General features: G+C 39.1%; 1 pseudogene; it reads left to right on the top strand.

Annotated features, from left to right (window-relative positions):
- The first annotated feature begins 3,023 nt into the window (after positions 1 to 3,023).
- On the top strand, positions 3,024 to 5,358 carry LOC149817313 (amino acid permease 2 pseudogene; annotated as a pseudogene).
- The last annotated feature ends 7,770 nt before the right edge of the window (positions 5,359 to 13,128 follow it).

Genomic DNA, 13,128 nt, shown 5'->3' with positions numbered 1-13,128 from the left:
CTGGACCAAGTAGAAAGAGAAAGTGAAGAGTTTGAGGATGATAACCATGTTAGAACAGGTAAAGTTTCTTTCCTTTCCATTATCACAGAAAACCTCTCAGCATTGTAGAGAGAGAAAAAGCTAGGGTTTCATTCTTATGATCATCAGCCCTTGCATTAACGGGGGCAAGGGATAAGCCTTTGCAAAGTCGAAGCTGAGTGACTCCCTGTGAGGCGATGGGTGCGCCACGGGTTTGCACCGTCGAGACAGCGACCTTGAGTACGGCAGGATTAGCTAGTGCAACTAGATCTCTGATTCCAATGGTGATTTTCTCGTCGTGCATGGGAAAAAAGAATAGAGTTACTAGTAGTGGCTTATTTTCCAAAGTTTTGAGTACAACACTTTGACATGTTACTAAGGGGGGCAGTGTGACCTGGCTTGGTCCTGAACCAGGATTCCCCAGTTTTCCAATGGACTTGGTTCAACCATTATGAGTTGGTTATATTGGCTTGTCCCACCGTTAAGTGTTAGCTCATTACAATTTCTCTTGAGGCTTTGCAGCCATGGTTGCATCTGAGAAGGTGTTTATATTGCACTAAACAAGTCCCCGATGACAAACTTCTTCTGTATATTGCAACCGGTGCAAGTCTAGGCCTTCATGCACACACACACATACACACATACACAAGATTACACAAAAGGAGTCCATTGCTTTGTGCAATGCTATATATTTTTATTTATAACTCGAAAAAATCGTACTTGGCACGAAGACCTGGTCACACTGGCTCAGCCTCCCAAACGGGGTGGCATAAAACCATAAGTTTTTTTTTTTGGATTGGTTGCTTTTGCTTTTTTTACAAGTGGTTTTGTGGAATATATAACAGGGACAGTTTGGACGGCAACAGCTCACATAATAACAGCAGTGATAGGGGCAGGGGTTCTTGCACTGCCATGGAGTTTTGCGCAGCTTGGTTGGCTCTTTGCCCCTCCTGTCATCTTGGCCTTTGCTTGGGTTACCTACTACACCGCAGTCCTCCTATCAAACTGTTACAGGTACCCTGACAAGATCTCGGGGAGGAGAAACCCTAAGTACATGGAGGCTGTCAGTTCAATCCTAGGTATTTGATACCCACATAAAATTAACACAAACACATTGCTAAAGTATGGTTATTTCTTTATGCCAGCCCCGGCCCCCTTGGGGCTTTGGCCTGATCACTTTTGTATACTTGAACTACTGTGTGTTTTCTCTCTTCAACCGGCTCAGATATCTTGATCTTAAACTGGTTTCTGAAACTGGAACATATCCAGGGTCCAGATCCATCCACTCCATGGACGATGGCACACCTGGACTAATTGGATACTTGTGCTTATTTGTTAGCACTAGGTCATTTTTTAAGCTTTGAAATTATGGGCAACAGTTAGAATTTGTCCTAGAAAGTTCATAAGGATGTGTTTGGATATGCGAAATAGAAAACTCTTTCTAGCAGAGACCTTATGTGAAATTTTCACTTTCCCCAATGGGGAAAACCGCGACCATCCAAACAAGATCTTGTGCGCCTTTGGAGAAAGTGAGGTCTCTTTCTCATGATGTAAAATGTTTCTAGTATTTCATCAAACATGGAAAAGGTGAGTTATTTAATTCTTTTCATTGTCAGGAAGAAAGCAGAAAATGTTATGTGGAATTGCTCAGCATGTAGATCTGTGTGGAGCCATGATCGGATACACTATTACAACCGCTACGAGCATGATGTGAGTGTTAGATTATGATCTTTAATTTGAGCTAGAAAAGAAAGAAAACAAACTTCTTTATGTTTTCCGGTTTTTTGCCAGATGAGCACTCCATAAAAGTACTTAGCTAGTAATATCAGCATTCTTAGTGAGAATCAATATGTTTCAAGTCTTATCAAAAATATTCCGTCGAGTTTGAGAAGTTCTCAAATATTTAGAGTAATTTACAAAAGGCCATCTAAATCATCAGCAATTTGTATAATGCTGTCCCATTTTGGTTATTATATTCGACTACCTACTTTTGTCTGAAAGCATTTTAGATACCCGCCAAGGTATACAATGTTGTCTTGCCTTTTTTTTATTAATACAATGTATGCCGCTATCTTAAGTTCCTTTAAACAAATCAACAATGAGGGTATTTTAGTCATTTTGTTTGACTAAACCATAGTTTTAAAACACAGTGACTAGCCACTCGGCTCATTTTTTATTGACTAGTGACTCGGCAAGGTCAACCTGGTTACTGGGCCAGGTCTTGTTAATACTATGTATTTATATAAAATATGTAAATAAATTTATATACTATGTATATTTTATAGTATATTACCAATATATTATATATAATATGTATTATATGTTATTTTTATAACATGTTTAATGTATAATTTTATTAATATATGTATACCCATATTTTTATATATTTATATTATATTTTATACAATATATGTAATTATATACAAAATATATTATATATGTATTTATATGCATGACTCGTTTAAGTCATGGGCAAACTTGGGTGAGTCAGCCCTTCACTCGCCAGGTTTTGCACAGAACGAGTCATCATTTTTTACTCAATTGCTGAAATGCTAAGCCGCTTTTTGTAAGTGGCCGGTAATTTAGGTGGCTTTTTAAATTATTCCAGATTTCATGGGACCCATAGAATTCCGCCAAGTTTTTTTTCTATGATGTAACTCTCTCTCTCTCTCTCTCTACAAAGATGTAGGCTCAGATGAAAAACATAGACAATAGATCAAAGTTCTCTGCCAAATTACTGGCCACGTTCTCTTTATTGCTTTAACATTTACTTGGTCTTTGACTTCATGTGTACATGTGCTAGTTGGTCAGCTCCTTCTTTTAACATAAAATTTCTTACTTCTTTGCCAAATTCTAGCAGTATATTCATCTCAAACAACACGTACATGCACACACTACATTCATGTGAACAGTCTAATGTAACACGATGATTTTCCTGAGTTTCAAACAGGGCAGTGAAGAAATCCAACTGTTTCCATAAACACGGCCACGACTCGAAGTGCCGGATGTCCGGCAACTCTTACATGATAATTTTTGGATTGATTGAGATCATACTGGCTCAGCTCCCTAATTTAGAGAAGGTTACATTGCTCTCAGTCATAGCAGCAATCATGTCCTTTGCTTACTCCCTCATTGGTCTTGGCCTTTGTATTGCTAAAGTTGCAAGCAATGGCAAGCTTAGAGGATCTTTAACAGGAGTTGAGGTTGGCACTCATGGTATGACTTCAGCCACAAAGTCATGGAATGCCTTCCAAGCCTTGGGAAACATTGCTTTTGCATATTCGTTTGCTCCTATTTTAGTTGAAATACAGGTATGTCTTTTTATCTTTCTGTTTTTTTCCAGACTACTTGAATTGGTCCATTAATAGACTTGCCATAAGCTGACAATCATAGTAACAAGTATCGGCAATATTTCAGAAATATCATGAGAAAAACATCGTATTTTGGTATTTCAAGATTTTGAAAATATCATGAGAAAAACATCATATTTTGGTAATTTCGAACTTGTGGCAACATTTACTGTTCCATCAACTTGATGACATTCACAAATCACCCCTACCAGATGAATGGAGCCCTAGTGGCAACATTTGCAGTTATATTTCTGTATGCTTTTATTGTTGTTTCTTTTCACATATTATTGTTCCTATTTTTTTAATCAAGTTATTTTCACGATATTTTGCCCATAAAAATGTGAAAAGAAACTTATTTCAATTTCTCACAAGGTTGTAAACTTTTGTCACCATGGCCATAAGACAGGGTCTTCAGCATGTTATGATGATCTTTACAATCTGCTTCTTCACTGTTGTTTGCATGTTTATATGATGCAAATGTTGTAGAAATGTAAATCAAGTGTAAGAAGCACTAGGCATTTGCATAGACAATTGTAGACTGACATAAGATGTCTCGTACTTCTTTATCCTTCTATTTCTCTTTAAGCTTAAAATTTCATAAAATAACTTCTATTCAGAAGATAAACAAGATAAAAAAAAGTTTGTGAAAATTTGTGTATTTAGGACACACTGAGATCACCCCCACCTGAGAATGAGTCCATGAAGAAAGCTACCTTGTATGGGATAAGTGTAACAACAATCTTCTATGTAACTCTGGGTTGCATAGGCTATGCTGCCTTTGGAAACTCATCTCCTGGAAACTTCCTCACTGGCTTCGGATTCTATGAACCATACTGGCTAATTGATGCCGGCAATATCTGCATTGTCATCCATCTTGTTGGTGCTTACCAGGTAAAAAGGACTGTCATTCTTGTTCTTTATTATTTAATATAGGATTTAAATTGGGCAATTTGTGTAGCACATTATGTTACAAGGGGAGTGTGTCTCTAGAAGGTTGTTTTGCAGGTTATAGGTTATAGTTGACTGTACTTAAAAAAATTTGTGCATTATAGAAGACATTATTTATCTCCCTCATATTGGATGTGTTAAAGTTAAATAAGCACAATGTGTAACAAAGTTTTCAATGTTGACCATATGAGGCACAGTTCCATTTCTTTTATGCTCTGTTCGGTTTTCTATTTACTGATAGCAATATACATGCTGCAATATTGCTTATTCTTAAACACATCTGATGCGGGGCTGTAGGAAGGCTGTTTCTTTCGCTCGCATATTCGAAACCAAAACCATTCTAGAAAACTAGTATATCTACGAAAACTGAAAATCATTATAATATTCAGAAATTATAATGTCTTTTAGATATTTGTTAGTTTTCTTATTTCTGTTTTTGTAGATAGTATATCCAATATTTTAGATTCATAGTTTGGTTTTTTGTATAAAATCTGCAAGCTCCCTGGATGCCTTTCCTGCAGCCCTGCATCACGATCCTACACACTTAAATCCTTGCATCAAATTCCTACACAAATAATTAATTTCACTAAGGAAATACTGTTTGATGAACCAGGTATATGCCCAACCTGTTTTTGCCCTTCTGGAGAAGTGGGTTGCATCAATGTGGCCTAGATCAAGCATCTTAAACAAAGTTTACAAAATCCAATTGCCGGGCTTGAAAACTTCGTTTACATTTACGGTTGTGAGGCTGATTGTTCGCACATTGTTTGTTATGATCATAACAATTGTTGCAATGATCCTACCATTTTTCAATGCGATCATGGGCTTGCTCGGTGCACTCATGTTTTGGCCACTAACTGTGAACTTCCCAGTGTCTATGTACATGTCTCAGGAGAAGATCAAGAGGGGAACATTCAGATGGCTTAAGTTGCAGATCTTGAGCATGGCCACCTTGGTTGTGTCTTTACTTGCAGCTGTTGGCTCAGTGGCTGGTCTAATAAATAGCCTTAATCATGATGCTCCCTTCAAGAGTTATTATTAAAGCAGCTGGCTTCAGACTGTTCTCTTGCAGATTCTGCTAGTAGTATTGGTTCTTGCAGTGATTAATTAAGGGATTTATGATTTCAAGTTCAGTTTAATGGAAACATTTTTGTTGCAGCTGAAAGTGATACTGAAACTTTTAAAGTCCGTTAAATGTATATGGTCAAATGAGGAGACCTATTAGTCTCTACTTAGATTACTTTAAAGTGGAAGAATTTTGCTTGATCTTATCACACTGGTCATAATTCAGGACCTATTGGATCTTGGGCAGCCACAGGCCCACAACCAGTGTGATGATCCTAAATTCCTGATCCAGACCTAAACAACCAACCACATCAATTATAGCAGCTGGGTCTGGATATGCATTAAACTGGGAATGACCTGGGTCTGTGTCACACACTCACACACAGCAGACAGTTCTGATAAGTTTGTAGGAGGGCAATGGTCTAACCAAATCAAATTCCCACTCGATCGATATATTCCTTAAATTCCAATTTGTGCTGATTCTTCTCCCAATTAATGAAGAGTTCTTGGTGGAATTGCCATACATGAAATTGAGCTCAAGTTTGCAAAGAAATGTCTAACTTGTTTCTCGAGAAGGGATATGGAACATGCTCAATATCATTTGAGTTTTGTATGGGATTCGGTGTTGGAGAGGAGACGAGTGGGGTGATGGGAGTGGATATGAAAATGGGATATGAGGATGGAGTTGTCAACAACATCCTTGTGATGATGTAGTTGGAAATGGCCCATCTCCACTCTAAATACCATTCTCATCTCCCAAATCAGTGTTCCCAAACACCTGTGAGGGGTAGGTGTTATTAATTACACTCTCACTAAATACAATCTCCACTCCCATCTCCCAAAGGATGGTGTATTGCAAGAGTCCACACCAATTCACTGCCCTTGGACCTACAAAAGGGCAGAGATTAATGATATGTTTAGTAATGCATGCAGTCACACAAAAAAAATGGCCAAGTTTATGACCCCCATTGTCTTTGTTATTAAAGTGGAATTCCCAAGTTGTTTTGTATGGTCCAAGTACTTAAAAAGTACTTGTGCCCGATCACTGATCTGCTCCACCCTAGAGACACAGCTAGACCTCTTAGTTTAACCAACATGGAGGTTATTGTCTCTCAAACACATTTTTATGATTTTATATGTTTTGATTCCCAACCTAACCTAACAATAGGCTTTATGGTGGGTTGAACAGTATGTCAAGGTCAATCCATTTCATTGTCTATGACCTAACCAAGAACACCCACATCATGTTGAGAAACACATACCCAGTCACGTCAGCACATCTCTAAAGATTGGGTTCCTCTTGCCCTTTACAGGGTCAGGGTGTCTATAGCAGTTTGCAAGCAGTTTCAATGTGGAGATGGTGACCAATGCAAACGTTGTGAGAGCAAAGGGTACCCCAGCCCATACCAACTGCCCTGTGCTCCATGCCAAAGTTAGGAACCTTGACCCTACACAAGCTGTTACCACGTGCTATTGCAGTGCCCAAGGTTCCTGCATCAACAAAGCAAAAAACTAGTAAGAATACAAGGCCTTCTTTTCACTCTTTTGAAGTCATATAACCCATTTCACATTTAAAATAAACGCTAATTTTTTTTTTCTATGATGGATGGAGAAACCACCTCCCGAGCAAGAGACCTAGATACGTGACAAACCTACGGTTGATTTTCCGGTGGCGTAAAACCATAGATACTCCTTGTTAAGAGTAGCACGACGTTGAGAATTGAAAAGATTTCACTAGAATTTTATTGATACTCATTTGGGACCAGGAACGGAGTTCCATATATAATATATGCTCAACCGTAGCCTATAAATGAGGAAAAGTTACAACAGATAAAAGTGAAAGTAAATACAATGAAAGTAAAGTGAAAAGATAGAAGATGAACACAATCAGACTTAGGTTAAGATTTTTCTTCTTTTATTTCACACAGAAAATTTAAACCCGGTTAACGCTGATTTAGAACACGCAAACGAGTTCAACAAACAGAGATTCTTTCACACGCTACGATGAAAACGGACACCAACTGAATATATAAAATATAGATCAAAAGAAAGGTTATATATGTTGGACCTAACTGATCCGGGTCTAACCCATTCAGGTGACCCGGTTTGATATCATTAGTGGGGCCACATAATAGAGAGATAGTAGGTGGAAGTTACGTAACTGCCTCTTTCGTATTATATAAAGGGATAGGCTGCCATAAAAATGACGAGAGTTTCGTTGTAAGCCTACTCAAATTTCACATGCAGATTACGTGGTATAGGGTCTTGCTCATCGTCGACCTAAGGCTTGGGCTCATCGTAGGCGTGGACCGGATGAGGAGAACGCCAAACACCCGCACACACACTCTATGGCGTCTTCAGGTATGCTTTCTATATATGATATTGCAGAAAATGCCAACATTGGGTTATGGGCTCACTGTCACGCATATCATTGCGCATGGGTGCATGCGAGCTTGTTGGCATTTGCTGCGACTATCGTCGTTGGGCGAAGTAAGTCGTAGGTTGACAGTGCCTATCGTTGTGGGCCGACTGTAACAGATTGAACCTGTTGTCGTGGGGCGACGTGGCTCATATGTATTCAGTAAACGGTCGCCTGAACTCCGACGACTATCGCCATGGGACGACAGCGTTTTCCGGCTGACCCGATCCAATTCTATCGATTGGTTGTCACCCAGATGGCATATAGAAGCCAGTGGTCGCCGACATTTTCACTGGTGCCACTGGATGCAGTTAGCCGACAGTAGGTTGTCGGTTGAAGGCAGCAACCCTTCGCCGTGGGGTGACGTGGCTCATTGATTACCGGCCGACCATCACTGACATCACACAGAAGATAAACAAAAAATAAAACAACAGAGGATCTGTTTTACCTGTGATCGTTGGGCTGCAGGGGTTCTACCTGCGTCGGGGTAGCCATGGATCATCATCGGGGTCATTGCAAAACATCGCCGAAGGGGGGATGTTTTTCGCCAGATCGTCGATTTTCGTCCGACGACGTGCAACAACAAGGGTTTTTGGAAAACCTCCATTTTCTCTCCTGTGATCGTTAGGCTGCAGAGGGGTTTACCCTTGCCGATGGTTTTTCACCAAGGGAAGGGGGTGCTTCGTCAGATTGTCGGTGACGTGCGGCAAACCCCTTCCCTGTTCTTTCTCCAGTCGTTGGACTCTTCTCGGTCAATCGACGGAAAGGGGTGCTTCGTCGGATTGTCGGTGACGTGCGGCAAACCCCTTCCCTGTTCTTTCTCCAGTCGTTGGACTCTTCTCGGTCAATCGACGGAAAGGGGTTTGAAAATCTCCTTTTCTTTCCCTGTTTTCCTCAACCGTCGGGCTGGGGTCTGCACATCGCTGCCATCGTCGGATGCATTTTCGGCCGATCGCTCATGATAGGCAAACCGCCGGCAGCAGCAGTCACCGTTGGGCAACTTGGGTCGTTGTTGCTGGTGTTGTGCCCCTTCCTTTGCTCCACCAACCATCGGGCTGCCATTGAAATCGTTGTCGCCAAATCTGATTTGGGTCACCGGTGATCTTTTTCCCGGCAGTCGGTGCCTGCAACCTCACATCGTCTTGGGTTGTCGATGGGAGGATCTTCATCAAACAAGCTTCAGATGCTCTTCATTTGGTTATAGGAGTGCATCGCTGAAGGAAGGGAACAGGGAGCCCGGCGTGGTGGAGTTGCAGCCCAGGTCGCCGACATGTGACATGGGTCACCGGGAGGGCAACGTGGGTTGCCGAGAGGGCGATGTGGGTCACCGACAAGCGATGTGGGTCACTGCCGATCAAGACGTTTGGCATTCGGTTTCTCAGAAAACCTAATGCACATCTTTTATTGTTTACACCTGAACTGGATCAGAGACTGATACGGCCATTTGCGAGACCGGTTTGGAACTGTTTTTAACTTATTCCTTCCATTTTTTCGCTGGTTCCAAGATGCTAAGACCTTGTATTCGTAAATATATGAAGATACAGGGATTTTGACATACGGTTATAGGGTTTTATAAACATTTTGTTCATACTTGGTACCGATTCATAAGGTTTAGAACTGGTTCAGACTCTTAAATGACCGATTCAGGGTGTTTTCAGACTAGTTTCTGCTTAAGGACTCTGAGTTTTACCCATATGAGCATGTTTTTGTTATTTTTCATGTTTTATAAAGTGTTTATTATTAAGAAAGCATGACTTATGCATATTAATTTATGTGTTTTATGTTAGTTAAGTTATATATGATAGTTTTAGGCATGAATTATAACTAAATTCATGACAATAGTTTATGCATGTTAGTTGAAGCATGAACTTGTATTTTTGTCATGAATATACATGCATTTATATGTGTGCATGGGCAAGGTCCATAATACAAATATGTTTTCAGTAAAAGATCTTGAGTGGCTGATTCATGTTATCACCAACGTGATCTGAGTCGTGTTGATTAAAGATTCTTTAGACCGTATTAAGATTTGTTATTATGATTGTGTGTGAATTTATGAAACATCGATTTTACTCAAAGGTATGTCGTTGTGTTCCAAATTCACACAGGGTGTTATAGTAAATGTGTATTTCAGCTCATGAAGCATGTTTGTACCCAAAGGTACAGTGCTGAATTGCCTTTGGTTACATGATCTGCTAGTTTTACCAACAGTCAATTTCTTGTGAATTAAAGAGACGAAGCAACTATGAATATTATCGTTTTCACTAAAGTAGAACAATAATGGCTCAATTGTGTTTGTCTCATAAAAGATGAATAATAAGGGGTCTCATATTTACCTTTTCAATATAAATCTCGTATAGAGCTATTTATCTTTCACTAGTACAGATAATAGAACAACCATTTTGAAGGCTATCTATGAGAAATGAGAGCGCTTAAAAGGATGTTTATGAGAAGTAAGAGTGGTCGAATAATCTTAGCATGTTGTTTTTGCAATCACGAGTGACTCAGAATATTTGAGGTGTCATCTCTCACTGCAAGACAATGAAGAAATTTTTAAAATTCATTGGGACAGAAATTATTGATTTTGTACAAGATTTTATTTCAGGCCATTTGAATAAGATACTTCATTATGGGTCTTGGTATTGTGAATTCTATTGAGAGATCACTAAAGATCTTTTATGATAATGAAGCAGCTATGTCCTTTTCAAATAGCAACAAGAGCTCAACATTGTGTCAATATATAGACTTAAAATATTTTGTTGTTAAAGAAATGACTGAGAATCATTTGGTATGTATTGATACAATTGGGACGAAGGAAATGACTGTGGATCCTCCTAAAGGGCTAGCACCAGAATTGTATTCCCAACAATTAAAGGGGATCGGTATTTTTTATTCCTTCTGATGTATGACAATACATTATATGTGATCACATTTGTGTATATGAATTTGATTAGAATATTGGACATAACGGATCTGAGTCCAACCTATTCAGGTGACCCAATTTGACACCATTATTGGGCCACATAATAGGGAGATAGTAGGTGGAAGTTACGTACGTAACTGCCTCTTTCCCACTATATAAAGGGATACACTGCCATGAAAATGATGAGAGTTTTGTTGTAAGCTTACCCAAATTCCACATGCAGATTACGTGGTATAGGGTCCTACTCACCGTCGACCTAAGACTTGGGTTCATCGTGGGCGTCGATCGAATGAGGACAATGTCGAACACCCGCACACACAGTCTATGGCATCTTCAGGTATGCTTTTTGTGTATGATATTGCAGAAAACGCCAACAATATATTTGTATGGGCAGGAGGATACAGTTCAACAATGACCGTCCACCCCAATGGAAACCTCGTCTGACTTGGTTCAACAAGGACCTGGTTCATGTCCCAGCTGTGGTTCAACAACCACGATCAGGTACAGTATCAACCACTCCAAAAGATATCACTTGGCTGGAAGTCCCAATGGAGAAACTTATGAAAGAGAAGGCGTCCTTCACTCTTCACGGATCAGCTCAGATGTTCTCACTTCCTAAAAAAACTCATATTTTTTCTCCATATTTTCTACTCTCTTCAACCCTTAAGGTGAGGTGACTAGCCCTTAGTTGGCCACTTAATTGACCACCTTCCTTTAGGCCCAATCGAAATAAATCACTTGTTTAAGTAGGGCTTTCTCTCAAAAATTGGATTCAGTTATGGATCTAAAATATATATATATAATCACGGGCCCACTACACTTTCGAATCTTACCAGGTATTAGAACTATTCGAATTCGTAAGATTCAGTTTCTACAAAAAATAAAAAAAATAAAATAAAAATAATACAACATCGTTTGAGGTTTTAAAATTCATAAAATAAGAATAAAATACAAAAATATTTTTTTTAAAGATATATTACACAAAATACTAAAAAAAATTTTATAAGTAAAATTACCAAAATACCTTGGGTCCTGAATTGGCCCAAATGAATCGAAACTGGATCTGGTAAGGTGGGATTTGTATTTTGGATCTCACTTCTAACCCTGCGGGGCATGGATTCCGATGCACCTGCATCACGTTTTCTTCTTTTCCAGCTTTGGCCAATTTCTCTTGAAATGCTCAGGTTTCTCGCAATAAAAACATTTTTTTTTTAAATCATGGATGTAATTTTATTTTATTCAACGGTCTTTAATCCTCTCATTAAGAAATGAGATACTAAATGCATATCAAAACTGTTGCGCAAATGAGATACTAAATGCATTTGATGCTTTCCAAATACGAGCATGAAAGGTGGGTCAACCTGTAATGGACGCATACAATACCTAGGCTGTTGAGGTCGCCTTGCCTCAACGGTCTTTAATCCTCTCATTAAGAAATATTATTTAGAAGATCAGGCCCTTTATGGCCCTAACAAAGGAGATTTGGAATCAGAGATTATGAATCTTTGGAGAGAGAAAGTGAACGCCATGTACACTCTCTCTCTCTATACATGGCGTTCACTTTCTCTCTCCAAACATCCATAATCTCTGATTCATTTATCTCTCTCTCAAGTAACGACTCTTTGGTTGAGAATGAGCTGATGCAAGGTATTTATAATAATCTGGCCTGTCTTGAAAAAGTGGAGAGGTTTACTCTCTGTGCACCGGGAGACAGTTCATATGCAGAAGCCAAGTCCATAGGTAGCCCCCCCTCCCCTTCTCTCTTGAAAGAGTGGAGAGGATTGCAGTGGGAATGTGTCAGAAGCAAGCAGGTCTAGAAGTGGAAAGAGGTATAATGAATCTGTCGTACTTACGAAACAGACGGCGATAATGGAGCTAAGAGAGAGATTGAGAAACATAGAGAACAAAAACAGAGGCGTGATTCTTCTTTTGCCTAGCTTAAGTTTTCTATTATTTTATTATTTTTTAAATGCTTACTTCATTTTGGGCGAGAAAAGGGACTGCCATGAAGCTTGTTTCTACGGTCAGGATTGTCAAATGAGAACAAATATCATTTGACGAATGACCTGATCTGGATCCCTCTCGCACTGTGGCAATTCTTTTTTGAAGAACTCTAAAACTATGGCAATCAAATCCACCTTTCTCTCTCTCTCTCTCTCTCTCTCTCTCTCTCTCTCTCTCTTGTATTATGGCAATTTTTAAATTTTTTCTTAAGACTAAATTAATCATCACTTAGTTCAAGTGTTTCTTAATGAGCAAGCCATGATTCGTATATAAATTCCTACATACAAAAAGTAGTAGCTGCGCAATGAGATTATTATGGTTAATAAATATAAAAAATGGCTTAAAATTAATTTTTTTACTAAATTTAACACGTCACATTTTAATTGACACTATTTTTTTAA

This window comes from Nuphar pumila, chromosome 14 (genome assembly GCF_984573655.1).
Source record: "Nuphar pumila chromosome 14, dmNupPumi1.hap1.1, whole genome shotgun sequence".
Classification (NCBI taxonomy): domain Eukaryota; kingdom Viridiplantae; phylum Streptophyta; class Magnoliopsida; order Nymphaeales; family Nymphaeaceae; genus Nuphar; species Nuphar pumila.
Note: the sequence above shows the minus strand (reverse complement) of the source record. Positions and strands in the feature narration are given on the sequence as shown.